This window comes from Falco cherrug, chromosome 8, assembly GCF_023634085.1.
Source record: "Falco cherrug isolate bFalChe1 chromosome 8, bFalChe1.pri, whole genome shotgun sequence".
Taxonomy (NCBI): Eukaryota; Metazoa; Chordata; class Aves; order Falconiformes; family Falconidae; genus Falco; species Falco cherrug.
Window position 1 is genome coordinate 18,396,265 of NC_073704.1, and position 10,117 is coordinate 18,406,381.

The 10,117-nt window shown below is 35.3% G+C and overlaps 1 long non-coding RNA gene across 1 annotated transcript; it reads left to right on the plus strand.

The window, feature by feature from the left end:
* Positions 1-81: 81 nt before the first annotated feature.
* Positions 82-9,791, plus strand: LOC129736601 (uncharacterized). Its single transcript, XR_008733440.1, has 3 exons — positions 82-345; positions 4,268-4,318; positions 9,629-9,791. It is a non-coding gene; the product is annotated as an uncharacterized LOC129736601 (long non-coding RNA).
* The last annotated feature ends 326 nt before the right edge of the window (positions 9,792-10,117 follow it).

Below are 10,117 nucleotides of genomic sequence, written 5' to 3' on the forward strand. Positions count from 1 at the left end.
GTTCCCGCCTCTTGCCCGCGGCGCGCGCTGGCCGCCGTTGGCGGGCTGGTACGTGTCCGCCTGCGGCCGGGCGGCTGCCGTGTGACAGGGGAGCCACCGGAACGGCCCTGAGGGAGACGTAGTCAGGCGGGTTAAAATACTTTGTAGGAAGGAAAAGGAAAGGAGGGACTGTGATGGTTCCAGAGGACTTCTGCAGGAGTATCAGGGCGTGCCTGAGGCGCCCACGACTTTCTGAAAGAAATTACACGTCTCCACGTATTGTTTTTATCCTGGAGATGCTACAGAGAGGCAACTAAAAGGCTTGTTCTCCAGAGACTGTTTAGCATTCACCCTTCGAAAGCGAGGGTAGGTTAGTGTATTTCTAGTTGAATACCGAAACGAATCCAAAATTTTTTTATAAACTTCTCCATGTCTTCTGAAGCAGAAGCATTGCATGTGTCTTAATGGCGTTTGTCATCATAAACTAGCATAGGGAGTTTAAAAGAAAGGGTCTTCTCTAGGAATTTTGTACAGAATAAAGCATAGTTAAGCCCGTACATAATTTTTTTTTCCTTATCTGGAAAATGACATCAAGAAAAACAGCATTCTAAAAAACTGCGCTTAAAGTTTCTTCAGCCTTGGTTATCTTTCTGTCAGTACTAGTAGTTACTTCAGTATGATGACCTAACCCAGACAGGAGGTGCTGGCACTTACCCCTTCAAAAATATGTTACGTAAAGGAGTAAACCAATTGATGTGGCTTTACTGAAAGGTTTGTTGGTGGCTCCCCTCCCTGTGAAATGCTTGGCTGGGTTATGAATCGCCACAAATTCAGGATTAGCAGGTGATTTAATTTCCTTGTATCTTTACCCTGCAGTTCCTACAAAAAAAAATAATCTCTTGAGTTTTAGATTAGCATCTTTTATTTATGCAAATGTGTAAAAACCTGTTTGATTAACTAAAGAGAATTTTCCTAATAAGTTGAGAAATTTCCAAAAGGTTTAGAAATATTTTCCTACTATTGTGTACAGAAGTTGAAAGAAGTTTTTAGATTATTCCTATATTTTGAACTCTGTGAGAAGGTAGGTGAGTTCCTAGAAAGTAGAACTCGCTGGAAATCTCAGCAGCCTCCAGACATTTTTTGCACTGGCGCCAAAACCAACGATTTTCATCTTCCTTTTCCCAACTGACTAAACCACATAATTTAGCTTTTTATTTCAAATAAAATTCTTCACATATGTGTCATTTACGTTGCTTGTTTTCTTGCCCCTGTTACCCACAGGGTGAGACATACAATAGTACTGGCTAAATATGTCTCTCACTTTCAGAGGTTCTTATAATTTATACAGCTGCTGCCTCACCGAATTTGAAGAGTATCATGCCTTTATTAGTTTGACTGTCATTCATTTCACAGTTAAGTGTCACTCACGGAGGCTGATTGTCTTGCAGTCTCATTTGATTGCACAGCCATACACAGATCACATTTGAATTCTACATTTTCAGTTCATGATCATCCTCTGTGTAATCAATTGTACAGAATGTAGTAATTTTATAATGTAGAGCTTACTGCACTGACATAAAAGACAAGCCAGTAAATGAGGGAAGTGCACATTTTACAAAGATTTGCAGATGCTGATGAAAATTTTGCACAAGTTTGAGGTCTTAGATGAAAAATAATAATTTTTGAGGCAAACGATTTTCTGCTAGTAAAGTGGTTTCAGTTTGGTTGTTATCTAGTAGAATATTGCTTCCCATTTTGGATCACCCATTTCCTTCCTTAAGAGAAAATGTAGCATTTAATACACCTGTATCTATTCTGGCTGATGTAGTTTCATAGTCAGATGAAGCTTCATATTTGGTAGTAGATGTGGTATTGGTGATCTATGCAGATGGCTAACATGCTTTTCTTTTTCTCTTAGCACTGTTTGCAAACACATACTCTCCGCCTGTAAGCCAAGGAACAGTAGTTTGTACCCGGTTCAAAAAAAAAGTGGGAAAGGCTTTTAACTTCTATATTGAAATGTCAGTTTCTCTTCATTGCCTGTTTTTGTTGTGGGTTTATTGAAGGTTTTTATTGCTTGATTCTTGCATAGCATTTGTTTGTGAAGTGAATCTTTGGATATGTAAATATTGATGGTGAAATTGTCCAAAGGTTTTTTAGTGTTATACAGAGATTAAGATGCAAATATGAAATTGATCTTGAATTCTAGTCTCCAGAATAGTAATGTTAATGGAGCCAATTCATTGAATCATGTATATTTTCCATGAGCCTCTTAGACTGCAGAAACAAAAGGACTCATTATTAATTAAATGTTAGCATTGTGATAGTTTTGTAAATGTAGTTGGTTTGAATATATTTACGTTTCATACTTTGAAAAGGACACAAACTACAATTTTAATAAGAAGGCCTGAGTGCTGTATAGTAAAATGTTCGTGTGAGCTTCAGGATAAGATTAACATTCAGTTCTTTTTTCTGGGTTGTAGAGATACGGTGTTTTTAAACATGGGCAAGTGTTACTGCAGACACTTGAGTATCATGCAAGCAACTACAGCTTCTGCTATCCTCTTCATTTAGAAACAATTGTTTTCATCTCTGATTTGAATTGCTGAGCTTTGGTTAACAAAGACAGAATAATATATTAGTGTAAAGTCTGGTAACATTTTGGCAATTCTTGTACATGTATGCAGTGCAGGGTACATGAAATTCTTTTACTTCATCTGTTAATACACAGAACCAATAACCTGATTCTTGATATTAGAATTAGTAGCATGATTATGCTACAGTATTTGCTTTATTTCAGAAATTGTTAAGAATACTCTTTATATATATATGTACGCATACATACATTTGTATACACACACACTCCAGAAATAACAAATCCTAAAGACCCTTTCTACTTAAGATTGTGCCAATTCAAATGTTTTGTGCCCCAGAACTCTGGCAGTCTCTGGAGGACTTATTTGCAGTGGTTTGAGATAGAATTTCCACTTTCTGTTTTTTTCCTGTGGAAGTCACTGAATGCATTTAGATACATCAGCTGCTTCAATTTACAGTCTCCTGTATTAACTTTAATAATTGATAAAGGTGTGTTTGAAGTAATGAGTCTATGAGCTAGTTTGAAGCACACACACACATACTTGTCCCCCAGCCTAGAACAGGTTTAGTAATCTCCAGCAAACATTTGGGAAAATAACACCAAACTCTTGCAAGTTAGGTTTGAGTCTGTTAGACTCACATCTGTCAGAGACTTTAGACCAATTTTGCATGACTTATATTCCTCAAGAGCTACATCTCAGAGCTGTGATCCAGGAGATGAAAGAGATCAAACAATTAGCAACTGGCTCAAAAATACTTTTATACTGCTTTCCTTTTGTATGGTTTCATTCAGGGACAAGGGATTAATTCTTTCTACAAATTATATCTATATATAAAATATCCTTTAGAATATTTAATATTTGTACCACATATGTATTGTGGAAAAGAATCCTGCATTTTTGATTGCTATAAAAAGGAATAGTTTCCTAAACATTTTTTTCTCATTTGCTTTGCTCTTCTTTGGATGCTAATTACATCTGAATATATTAGACTATTTTATTCCATAACCTGCTTCTCTCTATGTTTTAACTGAATTTTCTTAAAATTTTATTTGCTTGAACCCTTCTGGCAAAAATTAAAGGAAGAAGTGTGTATTGAGAATGATATTAGGAGTAACTGAACAATAAAACCTCTAGCAGCGAAGGAAAGAGAGCTTGCTGAGATGTCATTATAACATAGTTGGATCTGTAACTTTGTGCACAAGATTTTCACATTTATTGTCTAGATCTTAGGATAGGGGGAATTCTGTTACTAGCAAAATTATGCCCTAGACAAAGTGTAAGGGTGTCATATTAAAGTGTCAACAGTCCTATTTTAGGAGCTTACTTGAGATAATGTATTGTATGCCAAACGTTCTATGTGCTGAATTTGCACAAGCCTCCAGGGTAAATTTAGGGCCTTCTTAAAAGCAATATATACTTTGTTTATGCTAGATTTTTTTTTGTTAACAAACATACATTTTCTTTAAATGTAGATCAAATAGCAGTATATGCTAGGGGAAAAAAAGAATGTGATTGCCACTTACAGTTGAAAAGCCCAGGTAAAATGAAATGTAATATGTTGTATTTGACATGCCATTGCATGAGGAGTCAGCTGTACTAAGACTTGTGTAATAGAATCATCACAAATGGGGAAAAGGTAAGAAGTACAAGATTTCTAGAATATTTTTTAATTGGGATTCATGTTTACACAGGAAGAAAAACAACTTCAGATGCTGAAGAAATGAGAAAAATGGATGTAGCAGGTAATATTTGCTGTTCTTGAAATCAAAATTGTAATATGATTTTCTTAGTGTTCATTCTTTGTTACTAAGATTTGGAAAACAACAGTTAGCAGTAATTGTACAGCTAACTGAACAGTATTATTTGGTACATTTTTTTAAGGCAAGGAACTGCAGGTGGATTTCCTGCTTGCCTACGTATCTGTGCAAGAGAGTGGGGCAGCGGAAATAAATCTTGTTCTTTCCTTGACTGCAATGCAGATCTGGCTCTGGGAGGGGTTTTCATATCCACAGGACCAGACACATGGTCAGCGTTCAGCCAATAGTTAGCCTTACATCTGGCACTGGTTTTTTGTGGCTCAAAATGCCTTTTCTGACTGCTAAACGTGAAAACCCCTCACTTTTTTTCTAAATTGAATTTGCACACATTCTTCAGACTGTGATTTATAGCAAACATAATTTTAACTGTTTATCTCGTATACACTGTAGCTACCCCAACAGCTACTTCGCCAACAACTGCCACAGGCAGGATTTTTTAAAAAACAAAGCTACATAGGTGATTCCTTTCCGGTACTCAACTCTTCCAGCTATGCTTAAGCTGCTAGGATCATGCTTTTTGATGGCAAGCTGTGTTTTAATCAGTTTGTAAATTGTACTGCACACTCCACTGGCAAGTCAGATAAAACACCTGACCTGATATTTTGAATTTATTTTTTACATAATTATCTTCTAGTCTGTTGTTGCTGAGAAACATTTTATTCATTTAATAAAATGTATTTGAGATTTTTAGATTACCGTGATGCCAGGACATACATACAGTTCTTTATATATAGCATGAAACATATGTGAATAAGGTTATGTCTTTCAAAAGCTGCCAAAATACATTTAAATTCCAGAGGGTAATACCACATGTGCTAATGTTTGTATTTGGAACATTAAGGCGTATCTGTTTTAAAAAAATCATCAATTCTTTCTAATGAATTCCATACAAGTTTTCTTTTTTCTTTCCTAACATAGGATTTTGTATTTAGTAAGGAATAGATATTGCTAAATACAAAATATTATGCCCTAAAATATGAGTGGTTCTAATTTAAACCAATATCATAAGCATTATAATAGTTTCTGCTAAGTATCTTATAATTCTTTTTCACTACGTTTAATATGATTGTACTGACCAATACCAGGAGTTCAGTGGAGATGATGGGCAAGTAGAATAAAACTCTGGTGAATGTCAAGAACTAATATACTCATGGCTGATTAAATCACTTAATTAAGAGAAATGTATTGAAACTGCTGGGAGAATATAGCCAAAAGTGAGGAAACTGTGGCTGCTAGTTAGTCATGTGTACATTCAGAGACATCAGGTGTGTAATCTGATGTGTTCCATGGAAAATTGGGTTATGAGTTTAAAAAAACACCATGTAATGCTAGAATATTTGCCACAGAAATGGCTGCACATGCTTGTTTACCAAATATTGTAGGTCATGTGCAAGAAACACAGCTGGAAAATGCTGAGTAGTGGAAATATTTATGGCAATATATAACCTGATGACATTTCTGCCTTCAGGACACACATGGTTTGAATTCATTGGCCATATAATTAATCATTTTCTATGTGTTAATAAGAGGATGGTAATATAAGCAGATAGATTATGCAAGAGAAATATAATATAAAGTCAACCATAATTCATAAAAATGTATTAATGGTTAAGGCTGTAACTTCCAAACAAGTTATGTTGTGTAAATAGGAATAATTCAGATTTAAAATGTTGCTATTTTTGATTTTGGAAAAATGACAGGCAAGTATTTTTTGTGGTTTCCCCTGAAACCTGTCACCCTTGGTGAAACTAATATAAAAATTAGTACCTTTTTAATGCAACCATAACACTGTTGTAGTTGTATCACCTGCATTTAACATGTACTTCATCAACCTACGTTATCCAGATGTCAGAGGACTTTGTACCAGATATAGTTAAAATGTAGTTTGATTTTGTAGTGTTTAAGGGATTTAATAAACTGTCAAACAATGTCCCCAAAGCATACAAAAAGTCTTGGATAAAGGTTTTAGAGTTACAAAATCAGTTTCTTGTGTGATGTACATTCCTTGTATTTTATGTTTGGCTGAGGATGAGGCCTAAAATCTGAGCAGGCCTAAGTCATTTTGCCGATAATACCCGTTTTCATATTCTTTCTGGGTGCCATTTCAGAGACTTGTTGGTCAAAACATGCAGACAAATGGGTCTGTCTGCTTCACTTCAGAGGGACCAACTCAAAGAAGTATCATCTGTGACACTGTGACTTTGGAGTTTCTTTCCAAGTTTAGTCAACCAAGAAGGCTGTACTAGTTTGAATATTAGCTGTAGTTGTACCGTAGAATTTCCAATGATAAAAATAGTTTCTTATATTTTTGTGTCTATCAGTATACAATATTTTATTTAAAAATCAAGAAAGTTACTTGTAACATGTAAATACAGAAAATACACAGCTGGCTATTTCTGTAATTTAAAGTTGCCATTTTATTTAAGCAAGAATTAACTGCTTTTTATGTTTTCGTATAGACATGTGCTAACCCTCTAGTACACCTGTTGCTTTTATTCCCTCCCTCTTGTGAAGTTAGCTATGGGATTAACAGATTTAGTTATTTTTAATTCTGTTCTGTATTCCTGTGCCCAAACAAAGCCTCTGTCTTGCCTATTTTTTTAGTTTAACACCCTCCCAAGAGTTTCAGAAAGCAGATTGATGCAATTATATAGCACATCCCAGTGGAAAACTAGGACTACTCTATCAGGCCTGGAGCAGCGAGGCAATATTCCAAGCTGACTGCTGGAAACCACAAATCTTGACCATTATTGCAAAACTTGTGATAGGAGCACAGAGAAGAGTATTATTAGCCAGTCATGAGGTATTAAATTATACATGACTTCAGCACTGCTGAAACATCAGCCACCAGCCTAAAGCTCTTCCCTTTTTCTGTTTTGTTCACTTCAATGACAAGAGGTGGATTTTCCTGTTTTGACCTTTGGATTAAATCTGTCAATATTGATTTTAAAATCTGCCTACTGTTCACCTTGTGAACTCGGGTTTTTGGGTGTTTTTTTTGTGAAATCCATATCTGAGATCCCATTGATGTTAAACCACAAGTATGTTATGTTTCCAAGTGGTTTACATGCATTTTGGTCTTAGGAAGCTGAGGGAATTGCCAGTATGTAAGCTGAAAAATATCTGTATATGTTTCACCCTGTTATTAGGGTTTTACTTAGTGGTATTCCAGTAAGAATAGAACATAAACTTTAGGCTGTTTTAGCATGACTTCTATATGTCTGCAGTCGCAAGCTTTTTACTCTAACAAAAGCTAATTACTGGACCAAAACAGCTGCTGCTGGATTACTTCTCTGTGAAGGGTAAGGAGGAGAAGGGAGTATTTTGGTATCAAATACAGTTTCTTTTGGAATGTGCATGTCCCTACTACATGCTGCTAGATATTATCTTGGCTTGATAACTGTCCCACAAACCTTCAGTTCCTCATAGCAGAGGCCATGTTCCTTTGTTGGCTGCCTTACATAAAAGATACTAGTATGCCAGAACCTACATTATTTACCACAGTATGAATACCATCAGTGCAGAAAGTCTCCTCAACCTTGCCAAAACTGCCTCAAACTTTCCTGAGACTCTCCTGGACACTGCTGCTCTTTCTAGAGCTTTGTGTTACTGCCTCTGCTGAGGACTGTATGGGAAATTTGCTACAAAACACTGTAGGACTGCCAATTCGTTACTTGTAAGTTACAGTTCAGTCTTGTAAGGTCACAGTTTAGGTAGGATGATTGGGAAAGAGGAGTAGACTAGAGTTCTGTCTTATTTGTGACAATCAGCTGTGTTTAACCATTCTGGAAGGAACTGAGTTATAAATACACACAGAATTATGAGTATTTTGAAAAAATAATACATAATTGCTCATTGTTACTTCGGGAGGGGAGGGAAATAATCTGTGTTTCTAATAAAATCTGGCAAAATGCTGTTTTCATAATGCTGATATTTTATATATGTATATATTTATTATTATTTTTTTTACTGCTGGCAGTATTTAGTTACGACTTCAGCTATGGTAATGGAGGATGTTTTCCAACATCCCATGATTTAACATGTTGGATTGTGAATTGAAGCAGCTGAAGTATAGGCCCACATTCCCCTCTCCTTACTATTTTTGAAGATGGTAACTTCCAGCAGGGGAGGTACCAGACAACAGGCAGTGTGCAAATGACTTAAATCTCTGCAGCTGTTGGCTCATTTCTATTCTGTTGCCACATGTTGTTATCAGTAATTTGTGACATTCATCAAATCTGGAAAGTGTGTATGTTTTTCCTTTTTTGTAATGTATGTGCTACCAGTGCAGTTAAGCTGAATGCTAAAGTATTAATGCAGTTTGTTTTATTACTCTGGCAATACTGCCCTAGCAATTACTGCTCAACAGACAGACTCTGTTCTGGAAAAAAAATATCTAGGTGAGATACAGCAAGGGAAAAAAAGTCATTATCTCTGAGCTAATCAGAAAGACTACCTTACTTTTTTTTTAATTATTTTATTTTCTGTTGTTCTTAAAAATTATATATAGCAAGGGAAAATTATATAAGAAAGAGGGGGCTTGATGAACTTAATGGAGGGAGGTTACAGAAACAAATAAACCCCTTTGTTTTCTTTACAGTATAAATGCTTGGTGAATTTCAGACTCTGGATGTTTCTGTGATTGTATTTACAGATAAGGTAATCTGTACTAATTCAGCTGGAATTGCTATCAAATTAGTAAACACTTGAGGCCATATAGAGTTTGCCTAAATACATTTATGTGATAGGCTAAAAGATTTCTGCTAAAGCTTACATCCATCCATTGTACTAGTGATATATCCTAGCTGACAAAATTCAGATTCCAAGCTGCGTTTTTCCACAATCTGGAGGTGTTTTGTTTCTAGGTTTGCTTTCTGATCTCTTGATAGACATTGTCTTTTACTGATGAGTGAACTGCAACCTTGCTCTTTTTGTATCTTCCCCTTTTTTTTTACTTTATCATTGTATCTTCCATTTTATTACTATCACCTATTTTGAACGTATGTTGTAAACATCTTTATCCTAATCATAATTTTATTTTTATATTTATAATTTGTATTTTTTTCCAGGCTCTTCTTTTTTTTTTTTTTTTTTTTTTAAGATGGCTGATATAGTACAGAGTAAATTTAATTAAATGTTAATAATTAATGCTTATAATAAATACATCTTACTTGCAATGCCACATTAGTATTTTGCTCTGAGATCTGAATCCGGGACTTTTATCATTGTACACAGATTTCTGATCCTTGCACAGCATTCCACTGCAGTTGGTCCTTGGTAAAGAAGGAGTCATTCTTTACGAAACTGATTGGATGACCAGGATCTAGATTATGCCTGAATGGTGGATCTGAATTTTATAATAATGGTGATACTGATTTAATATATCGGTTCTGTTGCAAAATAAAATATGTTGAGTCATAAATTCAGTCCTATTTGTTGTAATAATTTATTCATTCAAGATAGGAACAAAAATTAAAGTTTACCTTGTGCGTTTATTTTAATGTTACATTCCTAAATCATGTAACATTTGTCTTCCTTTTGACAGTGTCCAAGTGGACTGGCTAGCTTAAATGCTAGTTGTAAGAGTACAAATTGTCTTTTATGTGTGTCATAATATTTGAAACCATCTTCTCATACATAAACCAATAGGTTAAGCAGTGTTAGATTTAAAATCTTGTATGTTCTGGCAAACAAAACAAGGCAGATTCATGCTATACTATACCA